Source organism: Chelmon rostratus, chromosome 8 (genome assembly GCF_017976325.1).
Source record: "Chelmon rostratus isolate fCheRos1 chromosome 8, fCheRos1.pri, whole genome shotgun sequence".
Lineage (NCBI taxonomy): Eukaryota > Metazoa > Chordata > Actinopteri > Chaetodontiformes > Chaetodontidae > Chelmon > Chelmon rostratus.
Window position 1 is genome coordinate 3,423,996 of NC_055665.1, and position 13,118 is coordinate 3,437,113.

The window sequence follows — 13,118 nt, forward strand, 5'->3', positions numbered from 1 at the left end:
GGTATGCAAACTAAGCCTGCTGCAGATATCATCTCCAGTGACGTAAAGAAGGCACGCATACGCAGAGCTGCAATAACAAAAGATCTGTTTTGTTTAAGGCGCATTTCAATATTACAGCAACAGTTGTTCTTCTGCACACCTGCATGAACATTTTGAGGAACACGTGCGTCCATAAATTACTCTGAAAGAAAAGGACAAGAGAAGATCCTGCACTGTGTAGAGGTCGTAACTACAACATTTTATTATGCAGACAGCCTTGGGGCAATCAAAAGATGTTCTGTACATTGAGAAGAAGTTTTAAATAACTTTATTTAATCATTAGTCACATCTTTGTCCAGAGAGGACAAAGAGACACATGCAAGAAACAATGACAGCAGTTCAATAAATGTTAAGTTAGCAAAGAATACAAGTTAAAAGTTTTAATGTGTGCAGGTCATTTTCTGTTTAAGTACTGGTTGAATTGAGGCACCAGCTCAGATACCAGCCAAGCTGCTTCTCTTGCTTTCTGTCTCCTGTTGGATCTTGTCGTCTTCCGTTCCAGCACTGGTTGTGCCGCGACAGCTGCCTCGGCTAATTGGCACGAGTTACAGTCGTGCCAACTTTCTTTTATGCAAACTTGAGTAGTAGTAGTGTGTAAGCTGTGTGCCTCAAGATCCAGTTTGGTGCCATTTATTCTCACGATCCCCTTTTAATTTAAAAATGTAATTCCACGTAGCTTCTTGCAGTTCACACTGATTAGAAAACATCTGATTCAAGTAAAGTTTGGAGGAAAAAAAGAATTGGACACCTTTAGCCTCAGTGTGAACGTGGCCGGAGAGATCTGCATCAGCAGCTCTGAGGGTGAGGACGCTCCTCTGAGATTGTCTTGGACTGCTGCCACTGGTCAGATTACAGCCACAGGAGTCTGGAGGAGAAAAACCTCCAACAAACAGACCTGACTCGTGCATTTGTTAAATCCCCATCCTCAGTGTTTTATTTCAAGAGTATAACAACTTCTTTCCTGAGAGTTTGCGTTGTTTACATTTCCGTCTCTCAGCAGCGAGGCTTTCTTTGCAGGATGTGTTCTGCTGCCGGTGTTTACTGAGGGGTACGTCTGTTTGCAAGAACTGAGTGGGAGAGAGGGATTTAGTGCTGTTCCTGTTCATGATTTGCATGATTTTGGTTGCGAGCGCTATGGCAGCCTGCAGAATTTTTAGTCGCATTTAGTTGGCACAAATAGTCGTGTAACTCAGAGAGCAGGCAGATATTTGACATCTTGAGTTCCTTCAAGAGGGTTTGTTCCTCACTTGAGTCTATCATAAGCAAATGTCAAATCTTTTGTGTAAGGTTACAAAAAACCTTGCAGGAGTTGATGAGCGGTGGTGCGCTAACAATAACACTGCGGCAGGCGAGACTTCCACCACTGAACCACCAATGCGACAATAACACTGTGATTACGGAAGACATTAATTAAATCTAATAGGAACAAAACATGGAAGGATTGACCTTGTAGCTTCAAAGACCGATCGAGAAAATATAACCTGACATCTGTAATTTGTCTTCTGATTGGTTCTATAGCACAAAGTAGTGGTGTGTTTATTTATATATTATTTATTGGATGGTGACAGCTGAAGAGAGACAGGAAAGGGGAGAGAGAGGGGATGGCATGCAGCGAAGGGATCAAACTTGGGCCGTGCCGATAAGGATTCAGCATTAGTACTCAGTGCACGCTCTCTACCAGGTGAGCTACTGGGGCGGAGTGTCATATTTTCTTTAGATGTGAGGAAAACAACCAGAGCTGCAGAACAGACAGAGCTGCAACCAATAAATAAATTCAGCCTAAGTGTAAAGTATGTACCTACAAAGACTGAGACCAGAACACTCACAAGCTGTTTTTATTGTTGGTGTGTTTAAAACTATCATCTGAAATCTGCAGACGTTTGTTTTTTTTGAGTTCACCTTAATGATCTATGTTAAGTTTGCTGAGGGCTGGACAGCTTCTGGAGGGCTTTCTGTTGCTCCTCCACAGTTGTTGTTGACAGTGGAGGGAAATTCAACTATTTCCCCTTTTGAGACACTGAAGGAAACACTTCTCAAGGTGTTAATTATCTCCAAGAGCACCTTTACGTCTTGTGTAATTCGCCACATGTGAAACCGATTGTGTGCTAAACGCAGAAACCGAGCACTCAAGGAAGTCTTGATACGAGCAAACTGAAAGGCAGAGCGTTTCCTCTCTGTCAACATATGGAGCCCATAGAGGTGCCGCATCTCACGGCTCTGCTGTTCCTGTGTCAGCTCACGTGACGTTTACTTTTGACATTTTCCAATTTAGCTGTCAAAGTGACGTGAAGGACGGAGAGAGAAAGCACAAATATATCAACAAAGCAGAGCGCGCGCACACACACACACACAGAGAAACAACTGCTTTGTGAACTATTTGGCCAATAGCATCTAAGAGATTCACCAAGGCAAATCAGATATGAATACACATTTATATTTATGTGTCTCTCACAGTGGGAGGTAGACAATTGCTGTAATTGTGAAGCAGGAGGGTGACAAGATATAAAAACAATGCCAGTCTGTCCACATCTCACTCATACACACACACACAAACACACACACACACTCAGAGAAATGTATTTGTGCCTGCAGAGGAAAGTATTTGTATCCTCGCGTTTGCATAAATTTAAGTTGAGGTGAGGGGAAAAAAAACGAGTCTTTCAGTATAATGTGCTCTTTAATAAAGACACAGGTTGGCAGATTGGGAGTGTCAGTGCATGTGGCATACAGCCTCTTCAGGTGATTTATGAGCGCGCTGCGAGGCTATTACATAATGGGCCCCGGTCCAACTCAGTGAGGGTGATAAGAGCGGCCCACCTCTATTGAAACACTGCAGGTACAAGCGTTTTGTTTTAGTGGAATATCACTGCTTTTTGATAAAGGAATTAAGTATGAGGGGAATCTAATCGTGTTGTCTGTGCTGCCGCTGTTGCTCATCTATTAGGTTAGTATTTGTGCTTTTGTCCTTCAGAGTTTGCAAGGAGCGTTCAAGGGAAGACAGCGTGGAATGTTTGCATCTTCACTGAGTTTCAACTTGTAGACCTCCCTTTATTGTGTAAACAATATTATGCATCAGTTATACTTGCATGAAGCAACCAAATGAAAAGCTTTGGAAAGTTTTTGAACCCCTTGAGGACCCCCTTCCTCCACCTGAATTATTCCTGCTGCACTCAGGAATCATACTGCAGAAAGAAAAGGTGCAAGGCTGCAGTTTCCTCCCACTCTTTGTGGCTTTGGACCTGGCCTTGTGTTTGCAGAGAGAGAGAGAGGGGAGAGGCCGACACCGCGAGGCCGGAGTTCGCGCCGCAGAGCGCCTCAGCCGAAAGGCCAGTTGTCAACCGCTGGCGGAGGGGAAACCGACGGGGCATCAGTCCGAGCGGTTTGGAAAAAGGACGAGTCAGGGTCGCTTTCAATTAGCACAGCATGTCGTCACTGCAGTGAGCCACCGGCTGAGAGGAGGGGGTAGGATGTGGCCGAGGGCTTAGGGAAGGAGAAAGGAAGGAAAGCAGGTACAGACCTTCACAGACAGAAGTGAAAACAGAAAGACAGAAAGTTTTATAGAATTGATGAGGAAGAGCTTGCCTTGTGTTAGCAGTTTGTCTGTATTGGAATTACAATCTAATTGCAGCCTGGACAGATCAGAGTGCATTAATTGATGCCATCTCTATTTGTGGTTATGTGTTCTTAACCCACTGGCAAACATTTGGGTGAAATCTGCAGGCTTCTTTGCTGCTTTATTTCACCTGCTTCAAAGTCTCTCTGCGACAATAGTGTTGAAGTTCATATTTTACAGCAAGCCAAACCTCGCAGTGTCAAACACAAACAACCTTCATCAGTTACTGTGTCACAAGCTGCACATGTGAGTCTAAAGCCGCGGGAACTTTGCCCAGCGATGAGGAACTCAGTGCATTTCCACCACTAGTAACAGTGTCTGGATTAAGTTTCAATGGATATTATTTTCCCCCAAGAAGTCCCTCCTCATTGGGTAGAACCTTTGGGGTGGGGCTTGCAGCACAGAAGAGTCCTGATTGGTCTCACAGCATTTTTATTGAGGCATTATTTTTAAGAATCTGCAGGCAGAACCCAGTCAATCATCTGTTCGTTGTGTGACAACGTGGAGTTACAGAAGAAAGCATTGACAGATGGAGTCCAGACCTTATTGTTGTGTAATAGTACGCAGAAATGGAGTGTTAAAAACAGCTGTTGCTTCATATGTCAGAGGACTGATTTGCCTAATCTTCGCGGGTCTTTAGACCACGTTGGAAATGCAGGCAACATCAGTTTTAGCCTGATTCTCCAAGTTCGATGCTATTGTGCTTTCTTCACAACCTTTTTGTCTTTCTGGTCACAGTCTTGAAGACATCTAAAGGCCAATGACAGCTCTTGACAGCTTCTGAATGCTGGATGAATGTCTTGGCTTCATTGTCCTTCGGGATGACGTGCCAACAGATTCCGGTCTTGGCAGTCCAACAAAACTCCATCTTTAGACAGTTATTGCTACAGCAGTAGAGTCGAGCAGATACGAACTTTGTCAGATGTGAGGGACTGACTCAGAGCTGCCTCCCAGCAGGATGGAAGAGCGGAGTAATTAATGGGTCTAATATTCCACTTCATCCTGACGGCCCCTCAAGAACTCATTTGTGACAAGAAAGCGTAAAGACCCAGCTCACTGTCAAAAGTACTGATAAAGACCAGTCTCCTTATGATTCATGACATGCGATAAGGGGTCCAGAAAAGCAGGCGCTGTGTTGGCGAAGCACTCCATCCCCCATTACTGATGACATCATTATGTCAGAGCTGTGAGATGGATATGGACGACAGACTGCAATGCGGCATGATAGGCCTTTCTTGTCATTTCTACAATTGGGCCAATCTGGTCTTTTTACGGGCTTCTTGGAAATAAATCAGTTGTTTCCAGAAGTTGAAGACAGCACATTTATTGCGCTAAACATACCAATGCATGCTGGGACTGCTCTCCCCCGAGGATGGCGAGAGCCAGCAGAGCAGGATGCGACTCGCCGTGGTCTGCTGGTGCAGAGGCAGGCTGAGACAAATAATGCAGCTCCCTATTTGGAAGGCATTATACCCTCTGAAGTGTGAGGCTATTTATGTTGAGTGTGGGTGTATGTAATGAGTGTGGCCATACCAATGTGCCAATTAGTCTCATACTCAGAGGCTCAAACATGCATGCCTGCCTCGCCACGTGTTGGGCATGAAGACGTGATTTTGACAGAAATAATTGTGTCTGTGACGTTGATTCAGGCCTTGAATGATTTTCCTTTTTGAGCGTAGTGCCAGTTTTGATAAAGTATTTCAAAAATGTCGATATCAGAATGGAAAATTCTCCAAAAAACTTTTTGACCATGAGACGCTTATGTTGTTAATTGAAATTTAAGTATAACAGCTTCCCACAGACTGCCAGTTTAGTCCTGATCAATTCTGCAATAAATATGTCCTTAAACTAAAATGCATCACATTTATCATGTTGGAGGTTAAACAATGACACTAAGTGGCCGGTAATTACCTTTTAATCAAAGGCAAGCATCAGTCTGGAATATTGGCAAACTAATTTCAGTCTAAACTGAGTTAGAACAATAATTAATATATTAGACATTTAAAGTTTAACAGCACTTTGTATGGAAGAAAGTATGTTGATGGATATATCTGCAGATTCATTTAGCAGCTTTACCTTTAAAGGTTTGGCCCTCAGACTCAAATGCCACAGCTCTGATGTGTGTTTTTATTAGTTTTATCTCCAAAGGACAGCGGGGAGATTAAATGGAGCTCAATCTCCCCCCACCTCTACACCCTTTAGCAAATGGTTGTGTTCACCAACACGGTCATTACGCACATTACATGAAACCTGGAGAATAGTGGTCCTTATCATGTCATGTTTTCCAGATAGGGATGGCTAACGAGGCAAATGTGGGAAGGGGAGGGGGAAATGGTCTCAAATGAAAATGGGAAATAACAACAGTGTCTTCTTCGGTTAGCAGTGCGGTCAGTGCGGCTGAGTTGTTTTTTGCTGTACACAGCTGCACTGCAGAACGAGGCCAGCAGAGAATTGAGCAATTTATTAGACATTTTTTAAAGTAATCGGTAGTCAGTTGGACTTTGATTGAATTCTTGTTTATTGCACGGATGCAGGCTATTCTTTCCTGAATTGTGCACTCCTCTCAGAGGAGGAACGTACAGTCCTAATCTGAAAAGTCCTTTTTTTGAAACAGTCTCTGTGGATATTTTTCAGCTGGCCTGGCTCCTCTACCCTCGCACTTGTCAGGCCCCCAGTCTATTACATTCTCCTCCTTTTCTAAAAGACGGCAATTAATCTAATTAGTAATCAATCAGCCGTTGGGCCTCCCGCCTCCTCTCTGCTAATGGAGGATATGACAGGCCTGGACCTTGCATTATTAATACCTCCATTCCTGGAGCCCAGGGCCCCCCTGACGCCTCCAGCCAGGGGCCATTGATCACTACCGCGACCCAGTGAGCACTGCAAGGCCTACAGGGAAACATGCAGAGCAGTGGGAGTGGAGATGGGAATGTAGCGTGTCAGTCTGTGTGGGATGAATCTGTTTACGGGGCTTTAGCGTAAATTTGGTCAGGGAAGGATTTTGCTAAAATTCCCCAGGGGAGGTTGAATAGATGCAAAAATCTGAAAAGTGAGATGTCGGCGTGGTGCTTCGACAAACAGTCTGTTTTATTCCACCAGCAGACAAACCAAGTCGCTGGCTCAGTAAGTGCAGTCCACAGTGAGGAGACAACAGTTAGCAGGCGAACCTCAAAACTCTGAAAAAATTAGCAATCCACAAACACAATTAGCAGTGTAATGCTGGACACTAAAAACTTGATTGTTGCTGAATTAAAACTGCTTCGGGCTGCGGGTAAAGCGAGACAAAAGGGCTTCATGTGTGTCACTTGATCCACTTTAATGTCCACTTCAACAGTAGGAAAACTGAGCACCGACAACAAAATGTGACGCATGCATTCTGGCTGATTAATCGACTATCAGCTTTTCCTGCTCCTCCGAAAAATCTGCTATCGGTCAACCTCCAGTCTGCAGGGAAGTGTACGTTGGAAGGAGATGAGGGATTATATGAGTGGCGTTAATAGGAATGTTGTGCTCCGAAAAGCTCGTTTGGTTAATGGGGCTCACCTCAAAACTATTATGGCAGGATAAGGGAGCCTCTCTGTGGGACTATTTCTAGAAAATTAGATTAGAAATTAACACTGGGGCACAATGATCGCAGTGTGGCAGTGAAACAATCACGGCAACATTATCCTTCATCTCCCATGCGTTATATGAGCACCCTTTCTAATAGCCCCAGCAGCTGAAGTTACCGAGCTTCATAACAATCCCACCAGCTGATCTCATTCACTAAAATCAATATGGAAGCTACTTTTTGCAGGCTGGAGAAAACAACAAAACCTCCTTGCTCGTGGTTTGGCTTTTACTTTTCGCAGGGCCCTCCTGTGTCCTCTGTAACTGAATCCGCTAATCATGTTAGTTATCCAGTCTGCATGTTGTGTTGGAGGACATGCTGTTAAGGATAATTCACAGCTTTCTGAGGAATCTAATCATGTCCAAAATCCAAGGTTTCAAGCAAATTTTGATGAAAAATAGCTTATATAGAGGTCCACATATTCACCTTTAACTAGTAGCATATTGACTCTTTATTAGTTTACGTGTTAGTTGCAGCCGTTCGTGTGCAGACAGGTGACAACTTCAAGGAAAAACCTAAATAAATGAGTAGAGAAGCACGGCAAATTCAGATGCTGTGAAGCATGAGGGATCATTGGATGTTTTTATCTGCATGAAATAATGCGAGTCATATGCTGCAAGTCTCACAGTCCCCCAGACCTCTACCTAAATGAACACCTATGTTAGATTTCAGGCCTAAATATTAGACAGCACCACCATCAAAACACCAAATAAAGGAGTATTTTTTTGGAAGAGCGGCGTTTGTCGCTCCAGTCTGTGGTTCATAAAATCTGTGGCAAGGAGCATGACAGCTGCTCTGGTGACTCAACACCTTACTGAGACACTCCAGGAGGTCTTTGCTTCAATTTTGCACCCGTCAGTGAGGCAGTAGTGTAAAAAGAAAAAACATTCGTATTAACAGTCTGATATTGATTTTGACCTTATCTCAGAGCCCATTTGATGGTGATGATTTTTGACAAGAGAAACAGCTGTGGCCTGTCCGCAATGTGACCGATGTGTGGGAAGGAGAAAGTACGCGGTCAGAAGTTGTGTGTAATGGAGCCTAGTAATCTTCAAATACAATTTCAGAGTTGACATCACTCCCTTTACTCCACCAGGCCACTTCCCATGACTAAGACGCGGTGTCATTTGGCACGGCGGCGCTAACCTTTCCACCGACCAGCCATGCATTCTGACTTTGGCGCCGCCCCTGTCTTTGCACCACACAGGTTAAGTCACCATGTGCCGGCGTGCCAAGGCTGTCACACCACTCTGCTTAATTTGCAGAAGGCTGGGCTTGTTAAGTGTTTACAGGCCTTCGGTGGCTTTATGAAGCCGCGGTGGGAGTCGGCGGCGATGCTGAGCTCACGGCAGCTGCAGTCAGCTGCTTCATTCAGGAGGGATTGGGAAAGCAATGCAGCTCATCTGCTGCGCTGTGCGAGTGAGTCAGTGAGCTGGACATGCTTTATCCAGAGCAATAGGATGTGAGGAATCACTCTGGTCACAACTGCCACCCACCCCCGCCTCATCAGTGTGGCAGGAGGGTGTAGATGTGTGTGTGTCTGCGTAAGAGGTGAGCTGGGTTGCAGAAAATCCGTGTTGATTGTGGTTTTTCTATAGGAAGGCTGGTTAATGGATGAGGGTACAGGAGGTGAGGGGAGCTAACAACAGAGCAGTGCTGCACAGACATGAGTCTACAGTTTACATGGGTGACGCTCGGGTAACTCAGACTGGGGCTGGAGATGTTTTAGGTTAAGATGTGTCAGAAATGAAACGAAAACATGCCGCTAATAGCTTTCTACCACGCTGGCTTTCATGCTCTTTCTTTTTTGAGCTTTTTCCTTTGCAGCAGACGTCCTGATGTACATTAGTCCTGCTCCTATACACGGTATTTTCTCCATATTGTCAGTTATGAAAACAAGTGTCCACGCAGTTTACTATCAGTGTAGGCAGGTTAAACCACACGGTGCCTTTGGTCTGCAGCACAACTGGTGACACTTGGTGTATATATACACAAAGAACGTAGGCGAAGTTTTGGAGATGGGAACTGAATAATCATGAACTCCTGGCTTGTCTATATTTGTTGTCAGCATATGGAGGCTTGAATGCACACTTTGGTATCATGTTTGTATATGTTTCAGCAAATGTACACTTAATGTTTGAAAAATCCCAGAGCCGTACTCCTCCCTGTCTTTCCCTATCGACGCCATGTTTGGGCCTTTAGCCCAGCACATCTGGCTCTATTTATGGCCTCCCTGCTTGTGTTAGCTGTGATGTTATGACAGCAGAGTGACTGAGGAGATTACACTAAGACCCCCTCTCCACTGGGGCTCCGCGGGTCAGCGGCCCCGTTTAAGCAAAAGAGACAAACGCCTGAGGTTCTTCAGCAGCATGCGTGCAGCGCAGCTGTTCCTCTTGTGTTGTTGTCCATTCTCATGCTTTCATGTCTGTTTGCTCTCACAGGAAGTTTTTTGTGAAGACTGAGAGTTCTTAGAGGGGGAACCTCAAAGGGGGTTTCAACCCCTGACACCCCACCAACCACCCCATTTTCAGACCTGCCCTGCTGAGGTCACTTCCTGACAGAAGTGGGAGGAGCTAAAGTCGGTGGATTGGAGGATCGTTGGTGACAAAACCTGTCTGTAAGTTAAATTTTGATTCCTTTTTTGTTTTTTATTTTTGGATTGTGCACACCTTACACGCCACCTTTTCAAACTCTTTGTTTTGTTTGTTTGATTTTTTTGACCTCATTGTGGTTTTGGGAAATGCAAAAACACTTTGATCAATACAGTATCTCAAAATACTATTAGTGTGCAACTCCAGGAATGATCCATATGTTCCCTGAGGAGGAAAAAAAGCACAAACAAAAACCAATAAGAACCGTCAACGAATATATATTTTATGTATGTGCATATATACACGAACACACACACAGGCATACATTGCTAACTCAGTCTGCTTCTCTGCAGCTGAAACACAACACACCGGCCAGTTACAGCAACCTCAAAGGGTCAAAACTCGAACTCAAAATTCCCAGTGGGTTTGAAACAGCCACCACGAAGCGCTTGCTGTGGCCAAAGACATTCGGCGCCGGACAGCCAAACAATGAGCTAAAGCTCGGTATAAAACTCTGTACAGCTGGAGGGAGGTCCAGATTCAGGCGCTAATTCTCTGCAGGTTTAACATGGTCTCTGTATACACTGTTAAATATCATTATGGCCACTGTAGGTTACCAATATGGTATTTTGTGCAATTTTAGTGTATCAGTCATTTTAATACCTTCACCAGTGATTTTTGTGTTGATGTGAACTTCATGTGCATGTTTTGTTCACACACTCAGACGCAGAAATTCCACTCAATACTGTGAGTCGTTGAGACGACTGTAGGAAATAATGACATATTTGTGTGCTACAATTTCAAGTTCACGCCCTACGAAGCTCAGATTTGCCACAATTATGGAGAGAAAGCTGCCTGCCAGTTAATGGCCTTCCCCTATTACACCCATACCTGATTGTGTAAGCCTGTGGAGGTCATGGTGTTGAAGTGTTTTTCCAAAGTGGCAAAAAGACTCTCGAGTGCTTTCGATCACAGATCTGCCTCACACACCCAGGTAGGCAAACAAACAAGCAGACATGCTTTATGGAACAAAAACGCATTGTTTTTACCAGGGCTAGCTGGGGCATTGTCCCCCTTGAGCCCTTATTTGCAGTGATTTGACAGTACAAATGCTCACGTTGGGCTATCTCTTTATTCATACCCCTTTCAAAGCACCGCTATTGTGCTGTGATCCCTCTTTTGGCTGGCCGTGCACATGTGCAACACGGGACCATTGTGGAGTATTGTGCGTCACTCAAAGTGAATGGAAGCCCACCACTTTTGCGCTGCCCTCTGCTGACAGCGGGGAAACAATACGTGATGGTTCGGTAAGACGATCGAGTGTGTAGGAATGAGGTGTTGAACTGCATCGCTGGCATCATGGCGGCATCGGGGGCCCCGATGTGGACAGCCGTTTTCCGCCTGTCATTATTGATGACAGAAAGATGTATCAAAGGGTGTGAAATGGGACAGAACGGCAGTCAATGCGGGTGCACAGGCGTGAAACATGATCAGACCGCCGTGTTGAATAGAGGTATTATCGTGCCAAAAATGTGAGAGAGGCGGAGGCAGAAAGAGACTGAGTGGCATTGCGTTCATATCTTGTCACCCACTCTCTTGACAATGCAGGCGCTGTGTCCTTCCCACTACAAGCGAGGCATAGTTTGATGCATATTTTGGATGCATGAACATTTGTTCATGGCCCACATGCTTTATAGGAAAATAAGATCTTTGTACGCCAAACCCAAACATCAGAAAGCTCTTTGTAAAACCTGCCTCTGTCTCAATTTGCTCAACTTTCTCTCAAACCTGCGCGATGTGATTGATGGCAACTCGTTTGTTAATATTTTGCACATTTTAGAAATTATTTTTCCATATTTTTTAACAGCACGTTTACTCTGTTCTGCATCTCCCCACCTCTCTGCAGGAGCCTAGTTTTAGCGCCTGTCTCTTCTGCAACCAAATTAAGGGAACATTCCTGCCACACTGAGAATGCATCTGTTTCCGTTTGATTTTGTCTCTTTTTTTTAACAAACTTTTTCCTTTTTTTGGATTTTGAGAGGCGGAGGGAGATTTCTGTCTTTGCATAAAAAGCCAGGATGAGAAAAAAGAGAGTAGACATGCAACACAAGTCCTGGTCCAGATTTGGATCCAGGGTGTTGCAGGCATGTGGTTTGTACCTGAGCCAGCTGAGTCACCAGGATGCCCCTGTGTATATTCCTTGTCTTTGCCCTCTGATAAACTCAAGTTGACCTTTTTCACTGTTCGCCCCAAGGGCTGCAGTCTTTGTCAGTGCCCTTATTTTCTCCTCCTTTCCTTTTCTTCCTCATGTTCCTCCCTGAGAGTTGCTCTTGCTCAATGTTAAATGAGGGCATGGCCACACTTGGATGTGCTGTGACAAATTGGCACAGAGGAGGCAGATGGTGATGGGGAGGAGACTGGTTGTCATGCCATTTGCTGCAGCGACATGAATTGATCTCCGTGCCGCAGAGCAGCCACACATGCTCCACTTGTGTAATCCTGACTTCGGTTACCCCCCGTACGCGCAAACACGCACGCCCCAGCGAACCCTGACACGCATGCCACCCTACACCAGCCTTCCGTCCCCATTAGTATCAATGATGTGTGCAGCGGAGGCGCTTGCTAACTGTCAGAGGCTCTCCGCTCGGCTCCGCTCTGAGAGGTGAAGAGGCGCTGAGGGATTGGACAGAGACACAGAGCTCAGACTAATGGTAGGCTGGTGGCGCTCTGGGAGTCACAACACGCAGCCTACCACAGAGGGACATACCATCACTGATGTACTGTACATGTCAGCAGGCTCCCCATGTAAGCAGGCTGCTGTATTTACAGAGCTGCTGTCTTAACAATGTTTACCCATGAGGCTTTGCTGCAGCTTGACTAAAATCCCCATGGGTGTTTTTCATTGCCGTGTGTCTTCTGGTAAGATCATAGTTTGTCTGACAGGACTGGCATTGCTCATTAGGCTGTGTCCCCGGGATGTAAAAATACTCCCCAATTGGGTTTTATTTACAGCTGAAATCATGTGGGGCTCTAACGGGAGGGGGAACAGCTTCTCAGCTCACAGGAGGCGAAAAAATTCAAAATGAGGAGACAAACTTTCTTAAAGGGCAACAAACAGAAAGAGCTTCACTTGCTAATGTTGGAGCTCTTGAGCTTTTGGCAGGAACCACCACAGGTCAGGCTGATCAAGGCGTAGCTGGATGTCATGGTGATGGATTCACATTTTCAGTTCCATTTGAACAGTGTGTGAAATCGCTTAAGTGAA

The 13,118-nt window shown here is 45.1% G+C and overlaps 1 protein-coding gene across 3 annotated transcripts in view; it reads left to right on the plus strand.

Moving 5' to 3' along the window:
• Positions 1 to 13,118, plus strand: part of sema6e (sema domain, transmembrane domain (TM), and cytoplasmic domain, (semaphorin) 6E) — a 149,776-nt gene that overhangs the window by 51,766 nt on the left and 84,892 nt on the right. For all 3 annotated transcript variants that reach the window (XM_041941749.1, XM_041941751.1, XM_041941750.1), the window contains one exon: positions 9,704 to 9,879. The gene's annotated coding sequence lies outside the window, so the exon portion shown is untranslated. The remainder of the gene's footprint in view (positions 1 to 9,703; positions 9,880 to 13,118) is intronic.